The sequence below is a fragment of the Schistocerca nitens genome, chromosome 3, assembly GCF_023898315.1.
Source record: "Schistocerca nitens isolate TAMUIC-IGC-003100 chromosome 3, iqSchNite1.1, whole genome shotgun sequence".
Taxonomy (NCBI): Eukaryota; Metazoa; Arthropoda; class Insecta; order Orthoptera; family Acrididae; genus Schistocerca; species Schistocerca nitens.
In genome coordinates this window covers 899,103,009-899,120,121 of record NC_064616.1, presented here as the reverse complement: position 1 = coordinate 899,120,121, position 17,113 = coordinate 899,103,009, and the positions used below count along the sequence as shown (strand labels likewise).

Below are 17,113 nucleotides of genomic sequence, written 5' to 3'. Positions count from 1 at the left end.
TAAGGACATACCTTCTCCAATACAAGGGCTAGTATGGTGTTACGTATGGCGAACTGGTCAGTGACGAGGTGTGGTCACTAGTATCATGCCCCCGCTTCGCGTAAACACAGCTTACGTTGGACGCAGTGACGGACGCGGGGTGGGGAAAGTGGGCCAGTGCGGGCCTGCGTCCTGTGAGCTCGCAGAGGCGGCGCGTGGGCAGAGCAGACTGCGGCAGCAGCTCGTGCCAGCGCCTATATTTGGTCATCGTCTTCCGCGCGCGCCGCTACACACACTTCCTTTGCACGCACTAAACTCGCCTGCGTGGGCCACGCATCACGTCTGAAAAGACCTGCTATAAAAGGGCAAGATGACTGACAGCACTGAGTGTTTCAGAAGCAGCATTGAGAATCACCTGAAATCGCTAAATTCAACAAGGTCCGAGGGCTCGACTGTATTTATGGCAGATTCTATACACAATTTGCTACTGAGATAGTCCGTCCTTTAACCATACTATACCGTCGACACCACGAACAAAAAAACTGTGCCCAGGATTTGGAACAAAGCACAGTTCATACTCGTCTGCAAGATGTGTTGCGAAAATAATCCGCAAATTTACCGTCCAGTGTCACTGACATGCATCTGTTACAGAATCTTATAACATAGTATGAGCTCAAATGAAAATGACAAATGAAAAAAAAAAACACGGATTTCGGAAACACGGGTAATAAAATGGGAGGCCTACGTGAAGCATTCCCTTGAGGGGATCTCAAGTTGATTTCGTATTTCTAGATTTCCGGGAAGCTTTTGACACCGTTCCTCACAAGCGACTTCTAATCAAGCAGCGGGCCTATGGGGTATCGTCTCAGTTGTGCGACTGGATTCGTGATTTCCTGTCAGGAAGGTGGCAGTTCGTAGTAATAGACGGCAAATCATCGTCCTGGGACCTCTGCTGTTCCTGATCTATATAAATGACCTGGGTGACAATCTGAGCAGTCCTCTTAGGTTGTTCGTAGATGATGCTGTAATTTACCGTCTAGTAAGGTCATCCGAAGACCAGTATCAGTTGCAAAGCGATTTAGAAAAGATTGCTGCATGGTGTGGCAGGTGGCAGTTGACGCTAAATAACGAAAAGTGTGAGGTGATCCACATGAGTTCCAAAAGAAATCCGTTGGAATTCGATTACTCGATATATAGTACAATTCTCAAGGCTGTCAATTCAACTACGTACCTGTGTGTTAAAATTACGAACAACTTCAGTTGGAAAGACCACATAGATAATACTGTGGGGAAGGCGAGCCAAAGGTTGCGTTTCATTGGCAGAACACTTAGAAGATGCAACAAGTCCTCTGAAGAGACAGCTTACACTACACTCGTTCTTCCTCTGTTAGAATATTGCTGCGCGGTGAGGGATCCTTACCAGGTGGGATTGACGGAGGACATCGAAAGGGTGCAAAAAAAGGGCAGCTCGTTTTGTATTATCACCTAATAGGGGAGAGAGTGTGGCAGATATGATACGCGAGTTGCGATGGAAGTCATTAAAGCAAAGACGTTTTTCGTCGCGGCGAGATCTATTTACGAAATTTCAGTCACCAACTTTCTCTTCCGAATGCGAAAATATTTTGTTGAGCCCAACCTACATAGGTAGGAATGATCATCAAAATAAAATAAGAGAAATCAGAGCTCGAACATAAACGTTTAGGTGTTCGTTTTTCCCGCGCGCTTTTCGGGAGTGGAATGGTAGGGAGATAGTATGATTGTGGTTCGATTATCCCTCTGCCAAGCACTTAAATGTGAATTGCAGAGTAATCATGTAGACGTAGATGTACTTCCGAAAAGCGTTTAACTTACTATACCTACGCTTAATAACTGAAAGTAGAATAATATACGGTATCAAGGGAAACTTGTGACTGAAGATTTATTGGGAGGGACAGTGTAGCATGTTGTCTTGGGCGGACAGTCAACATGCAGAGCAGTAACTTCAGGTATGCCCCAAGGAAAGTTGCTGTTTTTATTGTATATTAATTACCTGGTAAAAAATATTGATAGTGACTTCAGACTTTTCACAGACATCTATAAAATCTGCACAGATAATTCTGAATCTCTTAGGATTTCAAACTGGTGCAATGGTTGGTCTCTCGCTTTAAATGTCCAGACATTTAAAAATGTGCACTTCAAGAAACGAAAAAACGTTGTAACCTACGATTACAGCATCACTGAGTCACAACTAGAACCAGTCAATTAAAACAAACAGCTGTGTGTGGCCATTTGGGGAAAGGGGGGGAATGAAATGGTACGATCACATAGGCTCAGTCGTAGGTGGCAAACTTCTGGCAAAACGCCAGCAGCCTGCGAAGGCGGCTGCTTACCAAAGACTCGTGCGACCCATCCTAGAATACTGCTGAGGTGTTTGAAATCCATACCAAATAGAACTAACAAAAGAACACACGAAGAACGGCGGCAAGAATTGTTATGTCTGAAGGTGATTCAACTATCCCAGGAAAGCCTACTTAAACTGTTTCAAGAAGCAGGATTGCTACAGGCTCCTGCGCATCGCTCTCACGAGGACAGACGCACCCAGGCATCTAAGCAGTCATTCTTACTGCGCTCCATACGGGCTACATGCTATAGTGGGAAGCACCATCTGCCATGCACTTTCACTGTGGTTTGTGGAGTATAGATGTAGAAAGTAACTTCTTTCAATTCTTTTCTTCTTCGTAAACGTTTAGCACTCAGAACTACCAATAAAGCGATATTGACGGTTACAATAACTTCCGTTAATATTACGGCTAGAAGCATGCGCATAGGACAAGTCTTGCAGCACCTCTCTAAACAATCTCATGCCTACATATTCGTTTTATATGATTATTTTTAAAGTTCCTTAAAAACAAAACAGAAATGACTGATACCGAAGGGCACAACTAGTGTGAGGTGTCGTGGAAGTGGCGCTGATTTCGTTTAGTGCAGTCAGAATACTGGCGGCTAAATTTGTGATCCTAATGTTAAACCGCTTCCAACGTCGAGTACGTAGGCTGTTAAACCACGAAACACCAAGGACGGGGCGGCGAGAGGAAGGAGGTGGGAGGAAGGAGGTGGGAGGAAGGAGGAAGGGGAAGGGGCAGGGCAGGCAGCGTGGGCAGTTCAAGATGTTAGCTGAACGCGGCGAAATTTAGCGAGAGAGAAAGTACTACGCGCGACAATCTCAATCTCAGGTCTGTCCCTCCCCGCTTAATTTGCGCGTGTATACCTTTGAAATTATTGTTACACTTTCTAAAGTAATATTATATGAGTGTTTCCAGCAGCTGAAACCTTTTATCTTTTTGAATATGCTGCATGTTGCTTTGCATCTCCAAGCTAATTACTGAAAAATGCGTTTTACGATGCGTGAATTTGCTTCAATTTGCATACGCTTTACTGTAAGCATTGAGAAAAGTTGGAAGAAGTTTGAAAAAAGATAATACATACTCAAAATAAAAAATCGAACACGCATGCATATCAAAACTGCCTGTTACCACTGGCACAAGAGCTATTTCCGATGAAAAACACTGTCCATAATCAGATTGTAAGATATTACTCAGAAACTAAAACGTACGTAAGAACAGAAGTGAATGGCAACAGAAATTATTTCAGCGATGGAAATAACGGCCGGGCACTCGGCCCACTGATTCAGTTACTTGAATCAATACGGCAACAAGCCAATTTTTTTAAAACTTCATTTCCGCCAAGACCCGTTCCGGTCGTCGCCCACTTTAATGGCCTTCGTTCAGTCACTTAGTTACTGTCAGTGTGTCAATTGCATTTTAAATGCTGCATCCACCCTGTGTAAAACAATTTCTTTGAGTAATATCTTTTCTGAATGTCATATTAATGTCTTATCTAGAATTATGGTGCATTTATTTTCTTTCTGCATACAGTACCTCTGTTCAACATTTAATGTGATAAGGAAGTCAGAAAATACAGTGAGTACAGAAATTGTGTTGTAATGGACAGCTGCAGCATTCAAAATGTAGTTAGTTGACATACTGATGATAAATATGTGAGTGCACAAAGCCAACTAAAAACTGGCAAAGGCCCAAATACAGCTCAGCATACATAAAAAAAGGAGACACCTGTTCACCTGTTGCTGTATTTCTTCAAATGATGAAGGGAAACACTGCTGAGTGCTAGGGAGAGGGAGACTTATGCTTATACTATATTCACATACGCCAAAATTGAAACATTTTGAGGAAGAAGCAAGTTGGAAAATAATTTCTGAGAACAGTCTACACGGTACCTCAGGATACTAAAAAACTATACCTAATATAACAAAATACAGTATATCAGCAACAGCCAATGAAACCAAATGAAATTGCAACTCACAGAATTTTTGAAGTCAAATACTTCCAACTGAGGACAACAAAACTGAAATAATGCCTGATCAGAGATTTTTCTCCTGTCACTACTCAGTGACCAACATCAAGAGTATGGATCACGCTGAACAAACTTTTGTAAGATCAGTCTCAACTGACATATAAGTATTGCTACATTTCCTCTTAATGCCACATATTTTGATGTCAACCAATACCATTACCTTTCTAGGCCATTAATGAATTGGGTAGAAGTAGCTAAACTTAACTGCGAATTAGTGAAAATAGCAACAGCATATTCATCACGTGTGTGATTACAACTACTGTAATTTAAATCCTTTACTAATTAAGAAGCACAACACTACCCTGAACACAGTCCTAAGAACAGGTGTTTTCTGTTGCCTTCCTCCTTCTTGGGAATGGTATATTAAATATGTATCTGCACAGTGCACATAATTACATGAAGTGCTTGTAGAATGGTATGCGATAATACTGTTCTTACCATAAAGCATAAAATGGAAAGCAAGCTAAACACAAAAGTCAATGCCAAACACATCTTACTCCTCTCATAAAATACCATGACATTTTCCCAACTTATCACCCCCACCTGATAGACAGATCACAAACCACGTGGTTTTACAACCTCACTCAAAACAACAACGTAGAAAGGTATATATTCAAATTGTACAAACTATATGAAGACTTACATCTTCTGTTATCAAGTATCTCTGGATTACAAAAACAAGGTAATGAGTAAATTAATAATTTCTAGCTACGTGCAAATATTCAATTCAGGACCTAAATATGTAACTGATAAAGAGAGTGACCAGTAATTCAACAGTGGCTGAGAATTTAGTGGCAAGTCTCTACATAGAAATTAAAGAGGACAGATGATTCTGTAAAAATGACAGTTTCCTGAACTTTCACAAAATTTTGGATGTGAGGCAGAAGAGCGTAAAATGTCGGTTCAACTAATGCCAACAATGTTGACAGAAGATGATCATCAGAAGTGTCCGAGTGTTACATTGGATTTCTTGATCTTTGATGCTGATTATTATTATTATTATTCCCTGAGCTATAACCTCACCAAGATGATGCACATGCAGCATTCAACCCTGTCCCAAAATGCCTGTTCATTGGGGGAAGGCATCATCATCAATGTAAATGTGTATCATAAACATGCTGCAAAAACATCACCTGCACTTTTAAAAATCATAATAATCTCCAGCTGAATACAGTGGTAATAAGGGTTTGGTTGGAAGATAGTTCTTTGATTTTCCTGTAACCGTTCTCAGGCTACCAGAAATTTTTCATTCCCTTCACCTTATTCAAAATTATTTTTCACTGGACACCATTTCCACAATGATGACAATGTGGAAACCTGATACCAAAATGTGATCATAAGAGGGAAATTTCTATAAAAATATACAAGGAGTATCGTAACATAGGCCAACAGATGTTTTGGTGCCAGGGTTTTTGGAGCGAATTTAATATGAATTTGATGTCCTGAATTCAAACATGGCATTAGTATCAGCCCATGAACTCAAATTTCTGAGACACAACATTTAACTAATAATGAAAAGTCATCAAACTTCAGAATCTTTTCCATTATATTTTTGAACATGTTTTGAAACAACCCATTTTGAAACTCCAGTAGTAACTCTCGTAACATGATTATCCCAAATCCTATGGCAATGGCTCTCCATGGTTTTAACATTCTGGTGAAATCTTCATTTTGTTTCTCACTGTTCTCTCTTAAATTTTCAGGAAAACAGTACTCATGTTACACCAAAGGGATTTGAAACTTGAGTATCACATCTGCCAGTTCAACTTAGTTTTCAGCACTGCATTTTCCCAGAAAATTTCTGACAGCTACAGCAAATGAAGTTCAGACTTTTCGTTACACCTAATTCATCAAATTTACGAAGGGAGGATGCTAAAGGAGTTGTGTTATTTGTGGGCTGTCAAATATTTGTGCTGTAATTTTTTCCATACATTACTGAGGCATTTCCCCCTACATATATATGCAAAGCATGATCCATTCTTATCAAGAGCATTTAAAAACTGTTTCATAAGGCCCAGTTTGATATGTAGTGGAGGAAAGATTATTTTCTCTCATTCAACTAAGGGGCCATTAATGTCATTCTCTTCCCCAACATCCATGTTTTCTATCTTAGGCCACTCTTTCCTAACCCAGTCAAGTTTTGTCTGTGCTGTTCCAGAGCAACAAGAAGCAAGAATGTTTGGTGTGGCCACTTTGCTGTCCAAGGAGAAACTTTACCTTATTGCTTAAGTTCACAAAAATCACCCACTGATGTTCATGATACTTTATCTTCTCCAAGACAAAGCTATAGTGTATGAATGAGTTAGCAACTGGAATTGAACTATATTTGTCCTCACTGTATAGAACAACACATTTCAATTTTCACATTGAACAGCAACAAATAGGCACCAGTCATCTGGAAAATATTCAGGAAGATTCATTTTTCCAGGAGACTTCTAAATTTCAATGATAAAATACAAGATCATCATCTTGACAGGAGATGGACAGCAGACCCGTTTCTCTTGCATAGTAAAAGTTAATTTTGGTTCCTTGTTCCAGCAAATTTCTGAAATTCAGAAATTCATAAGTTTCTCAAGATAGGTAGAGATCTCTGCTGAGGGCATTTAACACACTGACCGTTGTGAGGTCACCGTCAGCCACGGCAGAGCCTCACGCCTGACGCCACTGTCTGGCCTGTCGGTGAAACATCCATCACTATACGTATAGCAGTCAACATGTTTACTCATCCTGGTTGAAACGTTGAGGAATTGATAATGTCCCCTAATAAGTACTGTCACTTTCATTAAAAATGATAATTAAATGGACACCCTAGCTGCAAACAGGCATTGATATACTTCATTGGAGACATGTTGAAAATGTGTGCCCCGAGTAGGACTCGAACCTGGGATCTCCTGCTTACATGGCAGACGCTCTATCCATCTGAGCCACTGAGGGCACAGAGGATAGTGCGCCTGCAGGGACTTATCCCTTGCACGCTCCTGGTTGGGGCACACATTTTCAACATGTCTCCAATGAAGTATATCAACACCTGTTTGCAGCTAGGGTGTCCATTTAATTATCATTTCATTCTAGCGAAAGCTGCATGGTCATCAACGGTAACTGTTCTTTCGGGAGCAGATACTTACTACCTTCATATACACTTTCGTTAGCATCAGAGGACCAACACTTGACATCACAAAGCACTTCCTCCGAGTGAGATAACAAGCGTTTTGGAGACACTAAATCAGGATAAGTCAACTTGTTTTGATTGATTCCAGTGATATTTATTCCACAGAACTAACAGCTACCGAAGTGGTTTTCGGGTTCTTTCCTAACCATCAAGTTTCAGACTTTCTTTTCCCACTGTGGTAAATGTCCTGTAGATTTACAGACGTGAAGTTGAGCCCAGGTTTTATCCTGATCACCAAACACAATACACCAAATTATCAAAGATAAGCTTTTTTTTACAAAGTCACTAATAGTATTTCCATTCTCTTTCAATATGTATTCTCCACATATATAGCAAAATGCATCAGGATGATTACACAATTTCTGCTAATTCAACTCATTGTATTTCTTTTCAACAACACAAATACAACGATCTGCAAAACAATACATTTTAGGTGAACTTTACAGCAACTCATTTCCAAAAACAAATATCGTGCAGGGCCAACTACACTCAATCCCGTACGGCAAAAAGTCACAAATTAATCTCAACTCTAGCACTGAAGATCACTTAGGTACTCTGATGCTTACTCCGCCTGGTGAATTTTCTTGGAATTATCTGGATGGCAGACTGGTAACAAAGCAAATATACAGGAACTAATACCTGCATATGTGATTTAGAACTGCACTTTTCAAGTAGAGTTGCACATTCAAAAACACTCATCTACAATATAGATCAGATAGAGAAATTTTGTTTCATATTCCACGTGAGTTCTATAAACCTAGGCATAAAAAACTCTTTCTTGTATGCCTGCGTAATTAATAGCAAAAACGGACATGGATGAAAATATATGATAGAAGCAAAAATTTACACACAAACATGTATTTGCAAATGAGCCACTTGCAAGGTAACTGAGAATGAGTGGTTACGATTTGCCACTAACCTCAGTAAGGAATCTGTCTTACGCAGACCAACTGTATTTGAAATGTAAACTTTTCAATGAAGTCTCCACCTAATTGGGCTCAAACTCAAAATTCAACTATGACCCATTGCTGGGGAATGTGATACATGAATGATGATGTACTGGTATTTTTCTGCTGATGTAAGAAGACACTGTGCCAATGTTGTCATATATGGACATATCACACTGCATCTGTACCTTGGCCTCCAAGATCACCTGACTCAATCCTCTGGATTTATCTGTCTGTGGTCATCTCATAAATAAAGTTTACTACACTCCTGTTGCTAAGCTGAAGATTTACGAGTTGATGCAGGTTATTTTGAAAGAATCCAGAATACACTTCAGTGACAACTGCAGTACTGTATACAAATGCAAGCAATACATGTAGAAAATGTTCTTTAAAATGTGTGTGTGTGAAGTAAATTGTAATGCGTAATAAGATGTAGTATATTATTTCTGGTTAAGGTAGGCCACAGGGGAAATTAGAGTCCATACATGCAAATACATTCGTACTTACTAGAACAATATTAGCTATGAAGTCACTGGTTGCTTGTAACCACATATTTGCAGGGTATTTCATAAATGGCTTGTTTGCAGACCAATGTTTCGACAGAACTTTTGCTTCTATTAGTACATACTTTCGCCTGTGAGAGTTAGTTAGTTAATTAATTACAATACACCTTGTATAAAAATTGGTGACACCATTACAATAAGTGTTTTAGCAATAGAAGCAGTTCTGCAGAAAAAGCATCGAAGATAACAACTTGAATGGAAAAAAACTTAATTCATACGGACATTATAGTTGGGCAGTTACAAGTTGACGGGCGAGAAACTCCACTTTACAGTAACAGTTTTTTTGTTTTGTTTTGTCATTCCGATATAAAATCTGTTACATGAAACAATGGCAGTAATGGATGATACACTGGATTATATACTTGTGTAGAGTAGTTTATTTCCCAAAACAATTATGTATACTAATGATTTGAAGCAACATGCTGACATGGCATTATGCTGTTACGAAATACGTAGATAAAAAAATCTGTTTCTGCATTTTATTGATGTATATACTGTGATGAATATATGCTCCATTTAAGGAGAACCTTTGGGGAGTTTGGGAGATGTGGACAGGAACTAGAAGAAAATGTAATGCATACTTACGTAGTGGAATTAGTTCACACTGCCCACAATAAGTACAAATTCAGATTTGTGTCATAGTGTGGTACACTATTTTACATTATAACAAATGTTCACTACATAACTATTAGGTTTTGCTTCCAAAAGTCTGCCATACAAACAATTTACACCAGGTGTGCAACTACATTTTAAATTCTCCTCAGTGATGTCATAATTCCCACGTCTTCATTATTATAAGAATCACTCAATTACATAGCAATATGGGCTTCTGCTTGACTACTTTAATCATAGAACCAGGCCCTTATAGAGAAGTGTGGACATTAACTGATGTTTGTTAATAAATTTACTACTGCAAACAGCTTACCATTCCTATCTTCCTAAAACTTCATTCCAAATTATTTACACCACCAGCTTACGGCCAAGCCAATACACCACACAGCATGCACATTATCCATTACTGCATTATGCTTATATGGGAAATACATGTTATTTTGCAACAGGGATCACAAAAGCATTTTTTTGAAGGAACTTTGTGTAAACAGGGAATTGTAAAATAAACTTAGAGAGAGAGAGAGAGAGAGAGAGAGAGAGATATGAAAGCACTTTGATAGTATGGTGCTTCATAGAGATAGTCCTTGTGTATCTATAATGTAATGTGGAATATGAAGCATACTGCAAGCAGATTTTCTTTTCACGCCCCCGAAACAATAGGAGATACTGACAGGTCAACTTAGGACTGAAGCCTAGGTCCCTGGAGCTATACTCTTGACACTTAACAACATTGCCCCCAAGCCACTGCCAGATGGAGCACTACGGCATACCTAAACAAACATTAAAATCAGGTAGCTGCTAATAGTGCAATTACAGGTAGTAATGTTTTAAGACACATTTAAGTCTCTTGGAAATGGCGGGAGTGGTCTGTCTCTGTAAGATACTTACCATCAACTGAAGAAACTAAATAATCATTGGAATATAAACCAGACTAAAATTTACAAGAATATATAAATCACATTGTTTATGTTACAAAGCTGAAAAATCTTCAACTCATCACCAGTATTTTATAGTGCTTTATCATGAACTGCCTATCATGAATCGGCATATTACTTTCTGGAAAAAAAAAACACACACACACACACACACTGGTGTTAGATTTGACCTGTCTTAAGTTTCAAATATGGATCCACTTTTTTTGTGAACTGGAAGCAGCCTATGTGTAGTAGTATCAGAATGTGTTGTCTAATCATAGATGTGACTTGCTATGACAGAACAAAGGATAAGATTATTGTACCTATTTATGGTTGGATAGCAAAACGAGGAGTATCATATCCACAGCAAGCAAACTAACACATTTTCAACAGCTCAATTAAAGCTAATGTTTTCCTCAGTGATATAGCTTAGGCTAGAGTGTGGTATTGAAGACCCCCCCCCCAGAAAAAAGACAACTTGGTGACAGACTGGTCCATGGTGTAGCCCGAGGTCTGGGTCAGAATAGTCATACAAAACACTTTAGGAAATCGAAGGGGGGTTTACACTATGCAACTTTTACCTTGATCAATCTGAAGTAATCCCTGTTATATTCAAGGAAATTCTTCATTAACAGCAATTTTTTATGCATACCTCTAAGCATAACACACATTTTGGTATTCATTATTTAGTGTACACCACAAATATTTGTTTCTCCATCATGAAAGTTTTTCAATGTACCAAAACACTTTTTTTCTCTTTTAAGCAGAAAATCAAATTAACTGTGTATGCTCTCTCTTATCTGTCAAAGTTTAGTAGACTATGTTTAACATAAAGTAAATTTTTAAAGAAAAGTTGCTGCTCATATTGAAATTTTATTATGTTTAAAGAAACTGGTATGAAAATGTCCTAAGACATAGTTACAACTGGACTTGGCATGTAATATTTATAACCAATCAGTACTAGAACTAAAAAAGTTGCTGTTGCCCCACCACCCCATTCTCTGTTACTTCCACCACAGACCATGTGCAAGAAAGTGGCACCCAGAAACTTCTGCATATGTCCAACATTCATTATATGCTCCTCAACACTTGCAAAAAGATTAACAGTATTTGCAGAAAGGATTCCACTACCTTGGGTTCCATGTCACTTCAAAATACAAACACTTTATTCATCTCACAGATCTGCATTTATAGTCCACAGCCTTTTTATGATTAAAGTAGAAGGTTCTCAGTTATCGTAATATTCCCCAGCCACATTCTTGGCATTCCAGTCACTGATCCAGAGAGAGAGAGAGAGAGAGAGAGAGAGAGAGAGAGAGAGAGAGAGAGAGAGAGAGAGAGAGAGATATTGTGTGGGCTGAGGGGCTATTCACACATGCACCCACCCATCAAAGGAGGGGGGTGGGAGCAGAGGGTGTAACTGCAAGGACTGGTATTTAGTCTGAAGGGAATAAGAGCTACATTTTACCTTATGCACAATACCTTCCTTGCAGTTACCTACTGGAATTAGTTGAGCAATTCCTTAATTTTCTCATGCTTATGATGAGTTTTTGTACCAGGAAGAAGAAACAGAACTCTTTCCATTTATTTGGGTAATAATGAAAGCAATAAATACTATAACCTTAATGGTGTTGCTGACCAATATATCTTACTGAAATTCACTCTATTAACCAATAAAAGGAAATAAAATCATTAATTTAATGCGAGTAGTGACTATCAAAAATGTGGTAGAAAAAAGAACTTTGCCAACTGTTCAATGGCCACAGTAAGCTAACAAAAGTAATTGTAGACCTATGACCACACACATCTATTTTTAAGTTCCAACTAGCCTATAATCTAATTTTCATAGTGTAGCTGTTTCTGAACTGTACAATACATGAGATAATGTTCAACATCCACAAATACATAAAAATGCAGACACAAAAAGAACAACCATACTTCACAAATGAAAGATAAAAACCATTGTCCATACCTGCATATAAGTTATGTGACAGAAAAACTTCTTGAAGCATTTATTCAAGAAGCTCACTGCAAAAACTACAATAGCATGTTGCAGAGCTCTAAAATTTTACATTCCTGGTTCTTCAATACTACGTCATAAACACTCATTCTAATTTGAGGATGATCATTCATGTTAATTCCCTAAGATCAGTCTTTAGCATTTATTATGATTGGCTCTGGACACAAAAGAAACTGGCCTTTGGATGGTAAATGCAAAGTTGAAGCCACAGTTTGATGACCAGGGACCTAGCAGTACTAATACTCTGTCATTAACTGTCAGTAACTATTGTTAATTACTTTTAAATGCTTGTAGTAACAGATGACTCGTGGAATAAATGAAAAAGAGAATAAGTTATGCCTAAGCTTGCTTTTTTAGGTGGTGCATACTGAATGAAAATATGTCCACCACCAAGAATCTAGAAGATTTTATTATTCTGAATAAGTAACATACACAACATAGCTAAATAATTAAACTGTCGGGAAACCTTTACTGTGATTGCACTGTAGGCTATTATTACCCATGTGCAAAACTGTTTAAATACCATATTGTAATAACTTCATGCTCCAAGTGTCTGTAGCAAACTAGGTAACCAGTCACCTGACACAGGGCATGCAGCTAATTTACATAAACAAAGCACTATTTCCACTGTCTTAAGTACTTAAGGCAAAGCTGGCACTATTTGTATAATGTTTTAACCCAACTGAGGACCCCTATCACAGGAAAATTTCTGTATACTACCTCATTGAAACTTGAATAAATCACACATTAAAATTTCGGGACCCAAGTCACAATTTCCCGTTATCTATCACTACAAATCTGATTGCATCTGACTGTTACCTGTAGTATCTCCAGTCTACAAACAGATATCTGGGCCACTTCACAGCAGTGCAGTATTTTAGGGCGTAATATGACTGAACTGTGTGTCATGATGGCTATGTAGTTAGTTGAATACATTATGTTACGCTTATTTCTTGCTTAAATGGAGGAGGTAGCATATTAATACCCGTCTTGCTGCTGATATTTATCCATCCTTTTACTGTGAATGAAAGAAGGCGTTCCCCAATGAACATGACGTACGTAATTACGACAGCTTAACCAGTTATAATGAGACATAAGAATGCTATGAGAATATTATTAAACAGTTAGCGTTAGAAACTCATTCACCCCAGAAAATACAACAGAGTTTGTGTCAAGCAACACAAACTTTACAAAATACACATTTACGTACGCCGTACAGGATTTCAAATTAGGCAGTCTGTACTAATAATAAAACTTAAATAAAAATTACATTAATAGGCAACACTTTCCCCACTGCGATTAAAACCTCTGCACAGTTTTTCTATTACATGAACACAACTGCGATAAAATTCGAAATGTCTTATTTGTGTACATTCACCACTGACATGTAAGAAGCGTACGATGTAGTGATAAAAGTTTATTTGTCACTCCTCTAAAATTATATACAAATGCTTTGTAAACGTAGTTATTACTTAACCTATACATATGAGAGGAATGAAAAGTTTACAGTTCACGATGAAATATTTTCAAACCTGACATCATGAGGGTTACAAGGGAGAGCCGAGTTTTATTCAAATGTCAACAACAGCCAAAATCGTTCATTACTAGAGAAGCCATTTTCACAATTTTCACCGCTTCTGAATTTTCATTCAAGCAGTTTCGAGGGCGTGACAAAAAATTAGAGTTTACACATTAAGTGTAATAACTCCACGAAGACAAAATACAATATTTCTTCAAACATTTGCGTGAGCAATGTAGTAATGGCGAATCACCGAGAGGAGGCACATCTGCGACAGAAACCCCTCTCTATCCAACGGGCGTTGTCACAAAAAGTTCTTTATCAGCACATGATAAGGTTAGCAACTGAAATATCTCAGATGTCGGTTATAATACCAACTATTATGGAATTTACCCTCAATATTCGCAAAATTCTACTCACCGACGCACACGCCCTGCGATACGTCTCTCACACAGCGCAAGCTCTCCTGCTCTCCTCTCATTGGTTGACGACGAGTGACTTACGAAAAAAAGGGGCAATTGTTTCTACATCGGAAAAACTTTCTGAACATTAGTATAACGAAAAGCAACAACATGAGTTTTATTCATAATTACAAATAGTGGCTAAATGTATAACTTTCGTACAGATAATGACGAAATTAAATGTACGTTGATACCGCAAAGCATCATGCAACTGTTACCGTATATGGCTTGGTAGGCGTTACGATTTCGCGCAGTAATTATCAATAAATTCCATTTTTCTAAATGAAATTACTTATAAACACAACTTAACACAGAAGTTAAGGTAGTGAATCACTTAGTCACGGTATCGAGAAATGCGTGTTCCTAAAAGATTTTTTTAAATGTCGAAAATCAATTGCGACAAACTCCAACTTCGATTGTCACCACTGATTGTTACCAGGCGTAGATGTGTTCCTGGTAATCTTGTCTCTAGTAATTGTAAATATGAAAATCTTCACAGCTCACTATATGTTAGTGGTTCACTGTACAGCAATAATACACAAATAAAACTGCGGTATGCTCACTTTGCTGTTACGTTGTTGCTGGACTGATCTTTCGCAGAGAGCGAAGAGTTCAGAAGAGGCGGAGGATGTTTAACCTTGCACTACTTTAAGGTCTCTCTCTCTTTGTCTCTCCCTTCCTACCTTTCCGGCACATACACACACACATCCACTTTCACGCACACAACATATTCGTACACATGCAGTCACAGGACACAGGCTACGCAATAGAACAACTAGTCTCTAACGTTACATTTTTCACCGCCGACGCTTTACAGTATGAAACGTCCTTTGGCTTGCTTGCTCTATTTTAGACTATGGAGAGGAACTCCAGGAATAGTGTGTGTTATTTACGCTAGCTCTGCTGGTCAAATTTCCAGCAGAACGGCAGACAGTTCTCTCAAACCCATAATCGATTTCTTCCCTTGCACTTGTGAACAAGTAATCGCGAACGGCGGAGGGCTTGTTTTTCGTAGTGAGTACATGCCGCTTGAGCTCTGTGCGAAGCAACGCAAATAGAGGCAGCATATCAAATATTTGTCACGCTGTAAATCTCGCACCGGCGAAATCTGAAATCAATTTACGTAAACTTGTTTTAATTTGGCGCATCTCTCACATTTCAAACAGACCCCAGGCGTTTCGCATGGTTCTTGGCAATACGTTCACTTAATTCTTCCCAGGATTATGCAGTAAGAGGAAAGGGCAGACTTCACATACCACTCGATAGAACATACAAATAACAGCATGCAAGCTTGAGAATGACATACAATGTTTCCATAATTATAACCCGATTCTCTCTCTCTCTCTCTCTCTCTCTCTCTCTGTGTGTGTGTGTGTGTGTTTACTCCTTAGTATTTAAAGTCCCGCTGCCATATAAGACCAAGTATTTGCTAATCACTTCGAGACAAATCGCGGATCAAATGGGTTATGCTCTTGTTGAAGGAGGCACCAAACGTTTTTACCTGAAGTAATGAAACTAATCTCAAAAAAAAAAAAAAAAAAAAAAAAAAAAACAGATAGTAGAAAGCTGGCCGATGCATACCATTGGTTTGTGCAGTAGGTCTCGTCGATGTGCTTTATACGAATAACACTAAATTTTTAGTTGCATAGTTTTTTAAACAAAAATTATCAGTGATCATTGTCGAAATTTTCTCAGCTTTGTGTAACATTAGAAATCCTAAAGACGTCAATTTCATGCCTTTCTACCATAGAAAACAAGAGCCTTCTTTCTTTCTCCTTCTTGTTTTCACCGAGTTCTTCTATACGAGAGCGCAAACCATGTTTGAAAAAGCTTGCGGCAGACTATACGCTTCTTACATAGACTGTGTTGTTTTCGCGCGTAACAGCTCCGTAATACCGTTGTGCCAGTAATTCACCACACTTAGTTTGTCATGTGACTTTTATCTTGTTACGCATAAAGGACTAATGGCAGGCGTTCCATTCATGCACAAGTAGCAAATGAGATATATTCTTGAGTCTCAGTCTTAAAGTCTCGGGCGATTCGTATACTATATCTAATAGTTTCCACATTCCGTCTGTGAGATTATCGTGGACAGAGTGCGCTGATATACATCTTACAACGTGATTGTTATTTATTAATCATCTGAGGACTTGGATACTGAAAATCTAAAACTGAGTACAAGAGACATCAATCCAACCAAAATACTATCACAGTTTAACACAACTCTATGTATTAGACTGTGGTACTATTTCCTACATTTTATCGTTTAAAATTACTAATACTTTCCAGAAGTTGTATAATCAGATGCAGCTACGAACATTAGCATGCTGATAACGTGAATTTAAACAGTAATAAAAACTAACAAAATCATCATCGCACAGCAACGCCAAGAGAAATTTCAAAAATGTTTCGAAAGATAGAATTTAACTATAAAATTCATGTAGCCTACTTGCTCTGTAGCACTTTAAGATGATCTCACATATAGAGAAACTCCAGAAAGAAAATTCGACGCTCATCGT

The 17,113-nt window shown here is 38.4% G+C and overlaps 1 protein-coding gene across 2 annotated transcripts in view; it reads right to left on the bottom strand.

Moving 5' to 3' along the window:
• Positions 1-14,586, bottom strand: part of LOC126248957 (talin-1) — a 288,246-nt gene extending 273,660 nt beyond the window's left edge. For both annotated transcript variants that reach the window (XM_049950492.1, XM_049950493.1), the window contains exon 1: positions 14,554-14,586. The gene's annotated coding sequence lies outside the window, so the exon portion shown is untranslated. The remainder of the gene's footprint in view (positions 1-14,553) is intronic.
• Positions 14,587-17,113: the final 2,527 nt, after the last annotated feature.